The 16,160-nt window shown below is 40.6% G+C and overlaps 1 protein-coding gene and 1 pseudogene across 2 annotated transcripts in view; both read left to right on the plus strand.

The window, feature by feature from the left end:
- Fhit (fragile histidine triad diadenosine triphosphatase) overlaps positions 1 to 16,160 on the plus strand; it is a 1,519,797-nt gene that overhangs the window by 608,890 nt on the left and 894,747 nt on the right. The gene's annotated exons all lie outside the window — the stretch shown is intronic.
- LOC131919768 (DNA-directed RNA polymerase II subunit RPB3-like) lies at positions 11,650 to 13,240 on the plus strand (annotated as a pseudogene).

Here is a 16,160-nt window from a genome sequence, read left to right on the forward strand (position 1 = left end):
TGTATCATTATACAAGAATCCATAACAGTGCAATTTATCTAAGGCTCATATCTTACTAGATTAGTTTACTAGTATATACAATAATTTACCTTAATATCCTATACCTATCCATTTTTCTTTTCTTAAGGAGAATACTGAGTCCAATATTTTCTTCCATTCCCAATACTGTAACCATTCTCCATAACCCTGAGGAATGTGAAATCTTTGGGGAAAAAGGGCATTATTTTCTTAGAATTGTTTTCTGCTGTTCAGGGGAGTGATGATATCTCTGTGAAGTCCTGTAAGAAAGCTAGTAAGATAGTTAGGTCTCAGTTGGACTAACTGTAGATTCTGTGGCTCGTCTCGGAGTAATGGGTAAGGTTGTCTGAAAGTCTGACTAGAAGTGTAGTATGGTGGATCATCTTATTATGGAACTATCTTAGAGAATTTTTAGTCCAAGGTTGATCATTGAGTAATGTTAGTGAAGACCATGGGCATTCTGGATAGGGTAGAGTCGCTGCTATATGGCCCCATCTTCCTTCTGGAGACGTTAGAGATTGCTATTGGAAAAGACTTATTTTTTACTGTGGAAAAACTTGAACATTTTCAATATCAAGATGGAAAGTTTTGGATTTATACTGGATAGAGAAGGGATTCTTCAAAGGTGAGGAAAAGCATAGAAAGAAATAGAGTCTAGATGACAATGGTTCCTAAATTATTGGTTTTCTTCTGTCACACATCAGGCAGCTCTTCTGATATGAGACAGAATCTTTTAACCTTTTTCTTTTAGCAACATGCTTGGGTTTAGAGAAGGAAAGAGCCATATTTCAACTCCAAAGCCAGCTTGGTTTATAACTGAATCAGGACCACAATTATTCTAGAGTTAAAAAGATATTGATTTTAAACAGTGAAATATTAACCTGTAGAGTATATTGGTACCAATAGATTCTTTCCTTCTGTGGTATATGTCTGAGTATCCAAGGCCTTACGATTTCTGGAAGATGTGTGTTTCCAGTATCCTGTGAAGAGAGAAAACAGAACCCTGCCCCAACCTTTGTTTGTTAATATTTTTACAACCTGTAGAGATGTCATATGGGTGGATGAGCTTTTATTTCTCCTCATCAAGGGGTTTCTCCAGTTCAAATTGAATTTTTATTAATTTTGTTGGTATCCATAGCTTTTCTTCTCCTGCAGAAACAAAAGCAAAACCACTTCTCCATTGCAGGATGTATCCTGGTTTCCATTCCAGGGTCAACATATCTTTGAAATAAACTGGCTAGTTTAGCTCAGAAGTTTTTCCTGTTGTCTAATGTCTATCCGCAGCTGTTGTTCCTTTCTCATCAGCATTGAGAAAATTCAAGATTAATAAGGCACTATGCAATCTATTTCTAGGAGTCATTGTTAAGTGTTGCTGTTTATTTAGTATATCCTTTACAGTTCAATTGGTTCTTTCTATAACTGCTTGGCCTGTGGGATTGTGTGGTATACCTGATTAATATGCTTTATATTGTAGTAAGCAAAAAAAAAAATTGTTTCATTTTATTTGAGACATATGTTGGGGCATTGTCAGTCTTAAATTGTATAGGTATTTCCATGATGGCCATAACTTCTAATGGGTGTGAAATCACAGAGTCAGCCTTTTCAGAACTCATAGAAATTGCCCACTGAAATCCTGAATAGATGTCAACTTAATCTTTAAAATTCTGCAAAATGAAACATATCCATCTGCCAAATTTCATTTCTTTGTATACTTTTTGTATTGCTCCCTGCAGGTAATGGAGTTTGGTTATAGAAGGAACAAGAAGGACATTTTTTTTAACAATATCCTTGGCTTGTTGCCAAGTGATGGAGAAATCCTTCTTCAAACCTTTGCTATTTACATGGTGTTTCTTATGAAATTCTGAGCCTTCTAGCATGTTACCTATCAATAACTGATCAATATCATCATTACCTTGGACTAGAGGTCTTGGCAGTTTGTAGCCTGGTTATCCTTTGCTTTATGTCTAATATTCACTTATGAGTGAGTTCATATCATGTTTGTCTTTCTGGGTCTGGGTTACCTCACTCAGGATGATATTTTCTAGTTCTATCTATTTGCCTGCAAACCTCATGATGTCATTGTTTTTAACAATTGAGTAATACTCCATTGTGTAAATGTATCACATTTTCTTTATCCATTCTTCCATTGAGGGGTATCTAGGTTGTTTCCAGGTTCTACCTATTACAAATAATGCTGCTATGAACATAGTTGAGCAAGTATCCATGTGGTATGATTGTGGATCCTTTGGGTATATGCTCAAGAGTGGTATAGCTGGGTCTTGAGGTAGATTGATTCCTAATTTTCTGAGGAACAGCCATACTGATTTCCAAAGTGTCTGTGTAAGCTTGCACTCCCACCAACAGTGGAGGAGTGTTCCCCTTGCTCCACATCCTCTCCAACATAAGTGGTCATCAGTGTTTTTGATCTTAGACATTCTGACAGGTATAAGATGGTATCTCAGAGTTATTTTGATTTGCATTTCCCTGATGACTAAGGATGTTGAGCAATTCCTTAAATGTCTTTTGGTCATTTGAGACTCTTCTGTTGAGAATTCTCTGTTTAGATCTATACCCCATTTTTTAATTGAATTATTTGGTATTTTTGTGTCTAGTTTCTTGAGTTCTTTATACATTTTGGAGATCAGCCCTCTGTCAGATGTGGGGTTTTTGAAGATTTTTCCCATTTTGTAGGCTGCCATTTTGTCCTTTTGACACTGTCCTTTGCCTTACAGAAGCCTTTCAGTTTCAGGAGGTCCCATTTATTAATTGTTGCTTTCAGTGTCTATGTTACTGGTGTTATATTTAAGAAGTGGTTTTCTGTGCCAATGCATTCAAGGCTACTTCCCACTTTCTCTTCTATCAGGTTCAGTGTAACTGGATTTATGTTGAGGTATTTGATCAACTTGGACTTGAGTTTTGTGCATGGCAATAGATATGGATCTAATCACATTCTTTTACATGTCGATATCCAGTTATGCCAGCACCATTTGTTAAAGATGCTTTCTTTTACCATTGTACAATTTTAGCTACTTTGTCAAAAATAAAGTGTTCATAGGTGTGTGAATTAATGTCAAGGACTTCAATTCTATTGATCCACATGTCTGTTTTTATGCTAATACCAAGATGTTTTTATTATGATAGCTCTGTAGCAGAGCTTAAAGTCAGGGATGGTGATGCCTTGGGGGATTCCTTTATTTGTTTTGACTATCCTGGGTTTTTTGTTTTTCCACATGAAGTTGAGTATTGTTCTTTCAAGGTCTGTGAAGAATTGTGTTAGGATTTTGATGGGGATTGCATTTAATCTGTAGATTGATTTTGGTAAGATTGCCATTTTTACTATGTTGGTCCTACCAATATAAGAGCATGGAAGATCTTTCCATTTTCTGATTAGCTTCTTCAATTTCTTTCTTCAAAGACTTAAATTTCTTGTCATACAGTTCTTTCTCTTGTTTAGTTAGAGTTACCTCAAGATATTTAATATTATTTGTGGCTATTGTAGAGGATGATGTCTCCCTGATTTCCTTCTCAGCCTGTTTGTTTATCATTTATATACAGGAGGGCTACTGATTTTTTTTTTTTTTTAGTTAATCTTGCATCCTGCCACATTACTAAAGGTGTTTATCAGCTGTAGAAGTTCTCTGGTAGAATTTTTGGAGTCACATATGTAGACTATTATAACATTGGTAAATCATTAAAGTTTGACTTCTTCCTTTCAGTTTGTATCCTCTTGGTCTCCTTTTGTTGTCTTATTGCTCTAGCTAGAACTTCAAGTACAATATTGAATAGATAGGGAGAGAGTGGGCACTTGTCTTGTTGCTGATTTTAGTGGAATTCTTTTGAATTTCTCTCCATTTAGTTTGATGTTGGCTGTTGGCTTGCTGTACATTGCCTTTATTATGTTTAGGTATGTTCCTTGTATCCTTGATCTCTCCAAGACCTTTATCATGAAGGGGTGTTGGATTTTGTCAGCATGTAATGAGGGTATCATGATTTTTTTTCTTGCTGTTTGTTTATATGTTGAATTACATTGACAGATTTTAATATGTTAAACTATCCCTGCATCTCTAGGATGAAGCCTACTTAATCATGGTGGATGATTTTTTTTGATGTGTTCCTGGATTCGGTTAGCCAGTATTTTATTGAGTATTTTTGCATCAATGTTCATGAGGGAGATTGGTCTGTAATTCTCTTTCTCTATTGCATCTTTGTGTGTTTTTTTTGGGGGGGGGGGTTGGGAGACTTTTAATGACTGCTTCTATCCTTGATTATAGGTCTATTTAAGTTGTTTATCTTGATTTAATTTTGGTAAGTGGTACCTCTCCAGAAAATTGTCCATTTTTTTTAGATTTTCCAATTTTGTGGAATAGAGGTTTTTGAAGTATGACCTGATGATTCTCTGGATTTCCTCAGTGTCTGTTGTTATGCCCCCTTTTCATTTCTGATTTTATTAATTTGGATATTCTCTTTCTGCCTTTTGGTTAGTTTGGATAATGGTTTGTCTATCTCAAAGAACCAACTCTTTGTTTCATTGATCCTTTGTACTGTTCTCTTTGTTTCTATTTTATTGATTTCAGCCCTCAGTTTGATTATTTCCTGGCATCTAATCCTCTTGGGTATGTTTGTTTCTTTTTGTTCTAGAGCTTTTAGGTGTGCTTAAGTCATTAGTGTGAGATTTCTCTGCAGTCTCTATGTAGGCACTTAGTGCTATGAACTTTGCTCTTAGCATTGCTTTCATTGTGTCCCACAAGATTGAGTATGTTGTGCATTCATTTTCATTGAATTCTAGGAAGTCTTTAATTTCTTTCTTTATTTCTTCCTTGACCCAGTGGTAATTAACTTGAGAGTTGTTCAGCTTTCATGAGTTTGTAGGCTTTCTAGAGTTTGTGTTGTTGAATTCTAACTTTATCCCATGGTTATCTGATAGAATATAGGGAGTTATTCCAATTTTTTTTGTATTTCTTGAGATTTGGTTTGTGACCAAGTATGTGATCAATTTCAGAGAAGGTTCCATGGGGTGCTGAGAAAGTATATTCTTTTGTGTTTGGGTGAAATGTTCTGTAGATATCTATTAAGTCCATTTGAGTCATAACATTTGTTAGTTCCCTTATTTCTCTGTTAAGTTTCTGTCTGGCAGACCTGTCCATTAGTGAGAGTGGGGTATTGAAGTCTCCCATTATAAATGTTTGAGGTTTAATGTATGATTTAAGCTTTAGTGATGTTTCTTTTACAAGTGTGGGTGCCTTTATATTTGGGGCATAATGTTCAGGATTGAGGCTTCATCTTGATGGACTTTTCCTGTGCTGAATATGAAATGTCCTTCTTCATCTCTTGATTAATTTAGTTTGAAGTCTATTTTGTTAGATATTAGGATATCTACAACAGCGTGTTTCTTAAGTCTATTTGACTGGAAAACTTTTTCCCAACCCTTTACTCTGAGGTAATATCTGTCTTTGAAGTTGGGGTGTGTTTCTTGCATGCAGCAGAAGGATGGATCCTGTTTTTGTACCCATTCTGAGTTCATTGACGTTAATAGATATTAATGAGCAATGATTGTTAATTCCTGTTTTTTTTTTTTTTTTTTTTTTTTTTTGGTTTTGTTGGTGGTGGTGGTAGTGTGCGCATGCTTCTCTTCTTTGGAATTTGCTGGTATGAGATTATCTGTTGCCTGTGTTTTCATGGGTATAGCTAATTTTCTTGGGTTGGAGTTTTCTTTCCAGTACTTTTTATAGGGGTAGAATTGTGGTTAGGTATTGTTTAAATCTGGTTTTGTCATGGAATATCTTGTTTTCTTCATCTATGGTGATTGAATGTTTTGCTGGGTATAGTAGTCTGGGATGGTATCCATGGTCTCCTAGTGTCTGCAAAACATCTGTCCAGGACCTTCTGGCTTTCAGAGTCTCCATTAAGAAGTTGGGTGTAATTCTGATAGGTCTGCCTTTATATGTTACTTGGTCTTTTTCTTTTGTAGTTCTTAATACTCTTTCTTTATTCTGTATGTTTAGTGTTTTGATCATTATGTGGCAAGGGGACTTTTTACTTTTTTTTTTGGTCCAGTCGATTTGGTGTTCTGTAAGCTTCTTATACCTTCATAGGCATGTCCTTCTTTAGGTTGGGAAAAGTTTTCTTCTATGACTTTGTTGAATATATTTTCTGTGCCTTTAAGCTGGAATTCTTCTCCTTTTATCCCTATAATTCTTAGTTTTGGTCTTTTCATGGTGTCCCAGATTTCCTCAATGTTTTGTGTTAAGAATTTGTTGGTTTTGACATTTTCTTTGACTGATGAAACTAGTTTCTCTATCTTATTTTCAATGCCTGAGATTCTCTCTTCCATCTCTTGTGTTCTGTTGCTTATACTTGCATCTGTATTTCCTATTTGTTTACCTAGATTTTCCTTTTCCAGAATTCCCTCAGTTTGTGTTTTCTTTATTGCCTCTATATCAATTTTTAAGTCTTGAATTGTTTCCTTCACCTGTTTGATTGGGTTTTTTTTTTCTTGGCTTTCTTTAAGGGATTTATTGATTTCTTCCATTTTTTTGTTTGTCTTTTCCTTCATTTCTTTAAGGGAATTTTTAATTTCCTCTTTAAGGGCCTCTATCATCTCCATAAATTTTTAAGGTCATTTTTTTCTGCTTTGTGGGCATTAGGATGTTGAGATGTTGCTGTTGTAGAACCACTGGATTATGGTGGTGCCATATTGCTCTTTATGTTGCTGAATGTATTATTACACTGCTGTCTACCCATCTGAGTTTGGGGTAATTATAGACACAGGTGTTGATTCTTTCTCCAATTGGTGCAGGTGGAGCCTAGGCCTGGGGAGGGGAGGCTCTGATGCCACTGAGGATGGTGGTGGAGTGGCCTGGCTGTAGGGGACTTGCCTTCTGACTGACTGATGGGTGGGGAAGGGATGCAGAACATGTCCCAGGACCTGGGGCCTAGAGAGCTGGGCTATTCACTTGGGAGGCCAGCCACTCACCTCTTCCTTCAATCAGTGCAGGTGGGGGCTATGCCCCTGGGGGGCTCTGATGCCATTGGGGGATGGTGGTGCAGCAGCCTGGCCACAGCCTGCCTGGCTGCTGGGGCTGCAATCTGTCATCTCTTTTCATTTAGACTTAATTGCCAGTCAACCAATTTGTAAACATATCTGGAGGCCCTGCTTCATGCTCTTCACTGTATAGTACTCTTAAAAGACCAAGAGAGGATTATTCAGTCCCCAAGTGAAAATGTGTTGCCTGGGTTTTTTGTTTGTTTGTTGTTTGTTGTTTTTGTTTTTCCTCACGCAATGCTCAGTGTGGTCACTGTCGGGTCCAAAGGGAATCTAATCCCCCAAAGGCAATGAGTAACCCTCAAATGACAGTCTTGGCTCAGCTCAAGCTAGACCATAGAAGGATTGCTGGCTAAGACATAAAAGCTCACAGGAAGCATTCCTTAGGAGCCGGTGAAGGAGTTTTCTGTCTACTAAAGGAGCCATTTCCATTATCTTTTCTTGCCTCTGGCAAAAGGGACATACAGCTCTCTAGTGATATATAAGTGTGGTGGCTATCAAGATATCAGTGTCCAGGCTGGCCTCCAAACTCCATCAGTCCCTATTCACATATTCATGTGAACATGTCCCTGTTATGCACTTCCAAACCCACACCAGCCCTTCTCACCTCCTGCACTAAGCAACTCCCATGCTCGTCTAGATTAAAGCTCACTCCCCTTCCCTCTATCTTTATAACCAGCCGGTCTCCACCCCCCACCCCTTTCTCTCCATTGCCTGGCCTCCAGCCTCTCCTGCTTCTCTCTGCTCTGTTATTTTCTCTGCTCCCAGGAGTTAGCCTGGCCATGGCTGGTCTGCTTTGTTCTCTCTGTTCTGGACTTTCCCAGACACCTCTAACTGTTCTTTCCCATGTCTACAACACAATACTATCCCCAACCGTGGGGCTGTCATCTCTAGGGTTTCTTTACTATGCCTGTAGTTACTACAGGTCCCCTAAAGAACTGTTAAAGTTTCAGAGTAAGACAGGTGGGCCACTCTCTCTCTAATCTTGGCACTTGGGAGACAGAAGCAAGAGGATCTGTGTTAAGTTTAAGATCAGCCTGGACTCCATAGTGAGTTCTAAGCTATACTGGGCCACAAAGTGAACTCTAATTTCAAAAAGACAAAAAACAAAAACAAAAACATTATTTTCAGAATAGTTTGTATAGAACAGACCCATTGTTTGTTAGAGAAAACTGAGTACAAATAGTTATGTTAAGAAGCTGAATGGACATGAATTTTGAACTGACAGCTGTGGAGCCTACATGGGACTTCTGCATGGGCGTGACAGTTGTGTAGCTTGTTCTGTTTGAGGGGCCCTGATAGTGGGAATAGGATCTATCCCTGGTGCATGAACTGGCTTTTTAGAGCCCATTACCCATGGTGGGACACCTTGCACAGTCTTGCTGCAGGCAGAGGGGGGACTTGAACTGGCCTCAGCTGAATGTACTGGGCTTTGCTGACTCCTCATGGGAGGCCATACCTTTTCAGAGGAGGGGATGGCTGAGGGGGGAATTCTGGAGGGGGAGTGAGAGAAGGGATGAGGAGTGATCTGTGGTTGGTAAAAAATAGCTGAATGGAACCAGGGAACTAACTCTTACCTTTGTGTGAAAGTGGGATTGGTACAGAGCTCACTTGGAGAGAAAGTGTTTTAGTCTGATTTGCTAATGAGTGGGATGGCATTTTAACTAATATATTTATATTTTCCTAGTATTTTAAAAAATAAAAGATTTAGTTTTCTCTGATTTTATGTTTGCAGAAAACCTCAAAGGTTGTCAGTCACTCTTCCCAGCTGGCTCTCCTCTTATAAACACCTTGCAGTTGATGAGGCAACTCTGATACATTGTAACTAACCAAAGTCTGTGATTCATGTTAGGGTCACTCTGTGTTGTGTACCCTGTGGCTTCTCACAAGTGCTTGGTGATGTGGAGTTGAGATGACAGTCACAGAGGATAGTCCCACTATTCCCAAACCGCTTTCCTGCCTAATCTCAGTGACTTGATGTAACAGAGTTGTCTGAAGGGTCTCTACTGAGGGATTCCCTCAATCAGAGTGTGAGCCATTTTCTTGATTGCTAAGTCATGCCAAATGGCCTGGACCATTGTGGGAGGTATTATCACTGTGGGAAGTATTATCTCTAGGCTGGGGCTACTGTTGGAGGTATTATCTCTAGGCTGGGGCCAACTATGGGAGGACCCATTCCTCTGTTGGAGCTCACTACCAGAGGTACTGTCCCTGTAAGTATCAGTACAAGATACCCAAGACCAAGTTCTCAGCAAAAAAAGGAGATTTATTTGCCCCAGGGGGATGAAAGTCAGGATGAGAGACAAGACAGGAGATAGAGGGTGAAAAAGAAGAGGAAAGGAGCAAGAGAGAAAGGAAAGGGATATTTACCCCAGAAGGACAAAGGACTGTCTCTGGATAGAGAGGAGACAGATGTACCCCATAAGAAAATGTCAGTTTATAAAGGTAAAGGGGGAAACCCCATGTTAGAATGAGGTGTTGAATTTTAATTGGGCATGTTGATTAGGTGAGTCAAAGGGGGTTTGTGATTGCTGGACTTCATACTTTGATGGCTGCCCCTTGGTAGTCGTTAGGGTCCTGGAGAAGTCCCACAAAAGACCACCATCCATGAATGCAATCAACAAGAGCGCTTATTATACCAGCATGCTGGGGCTGTCCATCCCACACAAAGGCAAAATGGTTATGACCTGGAGAGAAGCTTGCAAGCTCATTTTAAGCACACCTAAGGGGAGTTCCTAGGGCAGTTAAGTCATCTCAGATATGATTGGCTTATGTGAGTGGCAATCATATTAATACATTCTAATTGGGTAGGGCTAGTCAGGGGCTGGTTAAGGCTACAGCTTTTCTAGTTTTGGGCAAACCTGGAGTCCCAGGCTCTGTTCTTATTTGGTTAATACCTTGAGCTGCTGTGGAGGCTGGCTGGCCTGGTACATGCTGACTGTAGGGGCTGGCTCAGTGGCCCAGGCTTGGTACATCCTATCTCCCTTGTCCCTGATGTCACGGGTGTTCAAGATTGATTGTCCTTTGTTCGTGGCTTCCCCAGAAACTGTCTGTTTAGTTTCAAGAGGCAGGAATTAAGGCCTAGTTCTTAACTGAGTTATTAGGACAGACTGTCATGATCTTCACCTGGGACTCTCAGTAGTCATCCTCAGGGGAGGAAATAGCCAAACACGGGAGTAGACCTTGGTGGCTTGCTTTTGGAATGTAGTCGAGAGGTTTTAACAATGAAGTGGGAAGAGGGAAAGGCAAGGCCTGGGAGAGCCATGTTTGGTGTGCTTGGGCCCACTGGAATCCTTCACCCTAGGCTGGGGTTTCTGGCCTGAACAAGAAAGCTAGTTTAGCAGAGGCTACAGAGCAAACCAGTGAGCAGTGTTCCTCCACCGTAACTGCCCCAGCTCTCCCATGCAAGTGTCAGCCCTACTGTCTTCAGTGATGCTCTGCTCATTGGAAATGTAAAATAAACCCCTTTCCTCCCCAAGTCGCCTTTGTCCTTGGTGTTTGTCACAACAACAGAAAGAACATTGCCCGTGTTCCAGATGGTCACCCACTCTTCCCCACCATTCCCAGAGCCCTGGAGAAGCACTCATCTTCTTGCTGTCTCCTCTCTTTCGCCCTCTCCAGTATAGGGCATGCTTGGAATCCAGTACTACATAGCTTTTTAAGGTTGGCCCAGACACTAACAAATATGCATATGAAGTTCTTGCCTCCTGTCTGGGATAGCATAGCTCATTTCCTGTTAGCACAGCTGAGTGATCCATTGGCTGCATCTACCACAACACATTTACCCATTTATCTACTCAGAGACACCTTGGTGCTTCCAGGTTTGTGCAGTTTTGAAAGAAATTCTCCTTTAAGCACCCTTGTGCAGATTTCTATATAGACATGTTTTCAGCTCTTTAACATAAAGACTTTGGGTCATGATTGCAAGATTGAGTGCATTTAGTTTGGTAAGAAACCACTAGTACAAACTGATCCATGGATGGGGTTTGAAATTGTTCCATATCTATGTCCATATTCAGTATTGCCATTGTTTTGGATTTGTGCTTTCTATTCGATACATAGCAGCATGTCACTGGTGTTTTAACATACAATTCCTTAGTAACACGCTATCAAGTATAATTTTGTATACTAGTTAATTATATATTTTCTTTGATGAGGATGTTTTGCTCAAGCCTTTTGCTAATATTTAATTGACCTGGGTGCTCTTTTTTTCAAATTGACTTTGGGTAGCAGCTCTTTGTTGGGTCTTTTGTGGGTATGTTTTCCTAGCCTGGGACCTTGTCTGAATGCTCTGTTGACAGTGTGTTGTCCACAACAGATGTTTTTTGTTTTATGAAGCAAACTTTATTGTTTCATGACTTGTGCCTTTGATGTTGCCTTTGACGTCATTCTATGTCCATGGTCAACCTAGACTTTCTCTTTTGTTATGGTTTAGGATTTTATAATGCTATATCTTATATCTAGGTCTCTGAGCCGTCTTGTGGTAATTTTTCTGAAGGTGTAAATTGCATCTCATATATATCTTTTGCAAATAGATGGCTAGCTTTTCTAGGATCATTTGTTAAAAAAACCAAACAAGGCGGGTCGCCATGCTGTAGGCCAACCAGCCAACGGTTCGGATCACGGAACTCACCAAAGAGAACGTCAAGTTCATTATGGAGAACACGGACCTGGCGGTGGCCAATTCCATCCGGAGGGTCTTCATCGCCGAGGTGCCCATCATAGCCATCGACCGGGTTCAGATTGATGCCAATTCCTCAGTCCTTCATGATGAATTCATTGCTCACAGGCTTGGATAGACCCCCCTCACTGGGGATGACATTGTGGACAAGCTGCAGTACTCCCGGGACTGCACATGCAAGGAGTTCTGCCCCGAGTGTTCTGTGGAGTTCACTCTTGACGGGAGGTGCAATGAAGACCAGACTCGCTGTTACCTCTCGGGATCTCATCTCCAACAGCCCCCAGGTTCTTCCGGTGACATCCCGGAACCGGGATAACGACCCCAATGATTATGTGGAGCAGGATGACATCCTTATTGTCAAGCTGAGAAAGGGCCAAGAGCTGAGACTGCGAGCCTATGCCAAGAAGGGCTTTGGCAAGGAACATGCCAAGTGGAACCCCACTGCAGGGGTGGCTTTTGAATATGATCCAGACAACCTTAGGCACACGGTGTATCCCAAGCCTGAGGAATGGCCAAAGAGTGAGTACTCCGAGCTGGACGACCCCAATGGCAAGCCAGAGAGGTTTTACTACAATGTGGAGTCCTGCGGTTCACTGTGCCCTGAAACCGTCGTCCTCTCAGCCCTCTCCGGGTTAAAGAAGCAGCTGAGTGACTTACAGACTCAATTAAGCCATGAGATCCAGAGTGACGTGCTCACCATAAACTAGCCGCAGCTTGTCTGCTGAAGACAGCTAGGTTCAAGGTGACCACTGGACTTCAGGTCTTGGGAGCCCTTCTGGTTTCAGGGCTGTGGACTGCAGTTTGCTCAAGCTGCCTGGAAAGTCATCAGAGTCAGGGCTTCCACTGGTATTAGGCAGGGCAGTTTCTTAGGAGGCATTTAGCATCCTGGCCCTGCCTTCCTGATCACTGGCAGTCCTCAGAACCCTAGGCATCCCTTCCATCCTGTTTCTTAGCTCACTGGTAGGGGGCGCTATTGCTTCCTAGTTGAGAGCCACTGGCCTAGACATCTGGTCACTCCAGCTTTTTAAATCTTTACCCAAGGAAAGGAGTTTTCCAGCCCTACCTTAGGCGTCTGGTGTTGGGACTGAGTATTAGGACCTTCACTGAAGCAGCCTGGGACCTTTCAGGTCCTCTTCCCAGGGTCAGGGCCCGCTTATTGGCACTTGAAGTTTCAGGTGTCCCTAAGCTGAGAAGTCACCCTTTGGGACTGGTATTAGACCCTGGCTATCCTCTCTGTCCACAGGTGAACTTGGTGTTTCATACTCTGGCCTGACATTTGGGGGTTGGGTACCACAGACCCCTCCCACATTTCCTTTCTCTTTAGTGAAGTTCAAGCCCTGCCTTAGCATGTCTCCAGGTAGGAACAGACCCACCCATAGTGGTTTTCAGGCAGCCTGGAGAAAAGCACGCACCAGCACAGAAAGGAAGGGATATTTATTGATCAACAGTAGATGTCTTTTTACAAGTTTTTATTTTTGGCAATAAAGAGCACAACATAATCTCAAAAACAAAACAAACAAAAAACAAACAAACAAAAAATGACTATTCTTTTGTGATTTACTTGCCTTTGCTCCTTTGTCAAAGATTGTTTGACTATGTTTTTATTTCTGATCTCTGTATTCTGTTTCTCTCTCTCTTTGTCTACACCATGCCATCTTGACTACTGTAGTTTTAGTAGCTGTCAAAGTGGGTAGAATAGCTCTTGCTGCTGTGTTCTTCTCATTTGGCATTACATCAGATGATGAGTCTTTGAATGGGTTTGTTAATATCCACAAAATAATTTTCTCCGTTCTTCTTATTGGAATTGTATTGAGTTCATAGATCAAATTATCAAGATGAATAAAAAATAATTAAGTAGTCAACAATTTTGGTGTTGCTGTAGATGATTATTTTATTCTTAATTTCAAATTTGAATTGTTCATAGTATGTAAGAAAATAACCAACCAACTTGCCTATAATAACCTTGTGTATCACAATCTTCTTACAGTTGCTTATTAGTTACAGAAATGTGTTACTTGTATAATTGTTAGAAAAGAATCAAAACAAATGAAAAAGTTGGAGGATAAAATGGGCCTAGCATATCTGAACATATCATAGTTGGTGAGTGGGAGGAAACACTGTGGTACCACTTTTGTGGTTTGTGCATTGATTTGCTATCTCCTTTGATTATATTTGCTGATGTGCAGTCCAGTAACAAACATGATCAACAACAACACATCTGGGATGAGTTTGTAAGAGGTTTGCTATAAGAAAATTCTAAGACATCCAATCAAGTGATAATATATGGTATGTGCAAACATTGACCTCAGTTACTACACAAAGAGGCAAAACAGGAGATATAGGAGAAGTTAGTGACAAGGGCATTAGTAACCCAGAGACACATTAATTTCAATGCAGACAATAGGGCAATGCTGAGCATTCAACCGCCAATGACTCAGGAGACAACAGTTAAGATTTCATTTCAACACAATTGCATAGCGTCCAAACAATAGCTTCTCAGTTCCTTTCCTTCTCCATTGTCTCCTTTTCCTCTCCATGGCAGCCTCTCTTTTGGAACATATGCTCTAGAAAACCATGCTAGGGAATATGCCTATTCTTGTTGCAAATGCAAAGAGCTTATGGGTCTTTTATTTTGTAATTGTGCCTTATTTGTATGTGAGCTCTTCAAGAAGTCTTTCCCTCCTCAAAGTCTCTAGAAGGTAGAAGTTATTATTGTTATCATATTTGAATGTGTTTTACAATATCTGGCAGAGTATCAGGTATGTATTAGGTAACTGAAAAATTGAAATATTTGTTTAATGAATTAATGAATTATATGACTCAACGTACAGTTATAATTAACATAAATTACTAAGTAGGTGAAGTGGACCATCACTTTCCTCTGCTCTGACTAATGACAATAATCAAAATGAATATTCCATTTAAATATCTGATTTATTTCAGCTTTTAACTGCTGCTCTTTACTATAGTAGCCTGGTGGTTGGTACTGACCATTAACTTTCTGTCTAGAGTAATAAAACAGTTGTGTATGCTTGGTATATTCAATTCGGGAAGGCCATTTCCTACATGATCCTACCTGAAGTGTCTGAGAGTAGTTGAATGGCCCCTCTTGTGATTTGAGAATACCACGTTGAATGACAAATTACTGTTGTCTAATAATGTGTGATTCATAAACGACTGTTCTGTGCTTTATTTCTATCCTTCCAGGAAGGTTAGATTATTCCCAAATAGCAGATTGCCGTATGAAAATGCCAGTGTTTACTCTCAGTTGATCCAAGGTTACAATTCAGGAAGAGTCATTTGATATAAAACAGTATTCTTTTTTATAAATCAATAACTAGTTAGGAAGAATGACTCCCAAAGGCATCCTGTTATGGGGCTACCCTTCAGGACCAATAGAATAGGTTGAACAAAGAATTTCTGGGCTGTCAGTCCACACTATTGCATGACTAGGACAGATGCCTCATTGTACTGGGGCTCCTGAAATGACATAGGTTACCTTTAAGTCGACAATTCCATGCTTTAGGAATGATAGTAAGGGAAAAGTTCAAGCAAAACCAAGTCCTGCCTGCTGATGTCTTCTCCAAGTGCCACTTGCGTTCAGTTGGCATGGCACTTCCGTTGTCAGGAGTTCGGAAGGCAGGCACACCTCACTGTCTTCGTTGTTCACTTCTGCTCTCTAACACTGCTCCCACATTTCTTTGCCCCAGGGACTCTTGAGGAATGAGGGATAAGAGATTTAGATAGAAATAAAGAGGGGAGAGAAACAGAGAAAACACAGCATAGACTCAGGTGGGCCTGGATCCTTATCCACGGGCCCAGAGCTTTATTCCAAAGGGCTTTTTATAACAATGCCAGGGGGAGGGGCAAAGGACCTCCCCCTTGCTAGTTACAGCCAAGTGTAGGCACTTACAAACACCTGGTACCCAGGCCCATGGTCCAGTCATCCTCTTATGCAGTCCTGCTGGGTACAACCACTAAGAGACCCACTGGGCTCCAACACTCTTCAGATCTGATACCTGTCATGGATGCTTGTTGTTATGAATGCTGCTCCTTAGCTTACAGGCCTCACACCTTCGCTTCTCTTGTCCCCACCCCACCTCTCTCTTGAAAACCATGAGCACTTCCTGCCTCCCATCCTTCTGCTGTGTTTACTTTGACACGATTCCTGTCCTGCTGATCCTGTCTGCAGAGCTATGTTGCTCTCGCCCTGATTTCAGGTTTTCTGCTTCCTTTGCTCATGGCCTCTGTTGTGGAATATTGTTTAACTAGGCAAAGATGTGTTACATTTGTTTATACTGCAGAATATTACTTGTAACTATGTAAAGGTATGTTACATTTGTTTATGCAGCATTAGTTTAATGATGTAAGGATGTGTTACACTTGTTTGTGCTGCATTGGTTTACTTATAAAAAGATG

The sequence above is a fragment of the Peromyscus eremicus genome, chromosome 9 (genome assembly GCF_949786415.1).
Source record: "Peromyscus eremicus chromosome 9, PerEre_H2_v1, whole genome shotgun sequence".
NCBI lineage: Eukaryota > Metazoa > Chordata > Mammalia > Rodentia > Cricetidae > Peromyscus > Peromyscus eremicus.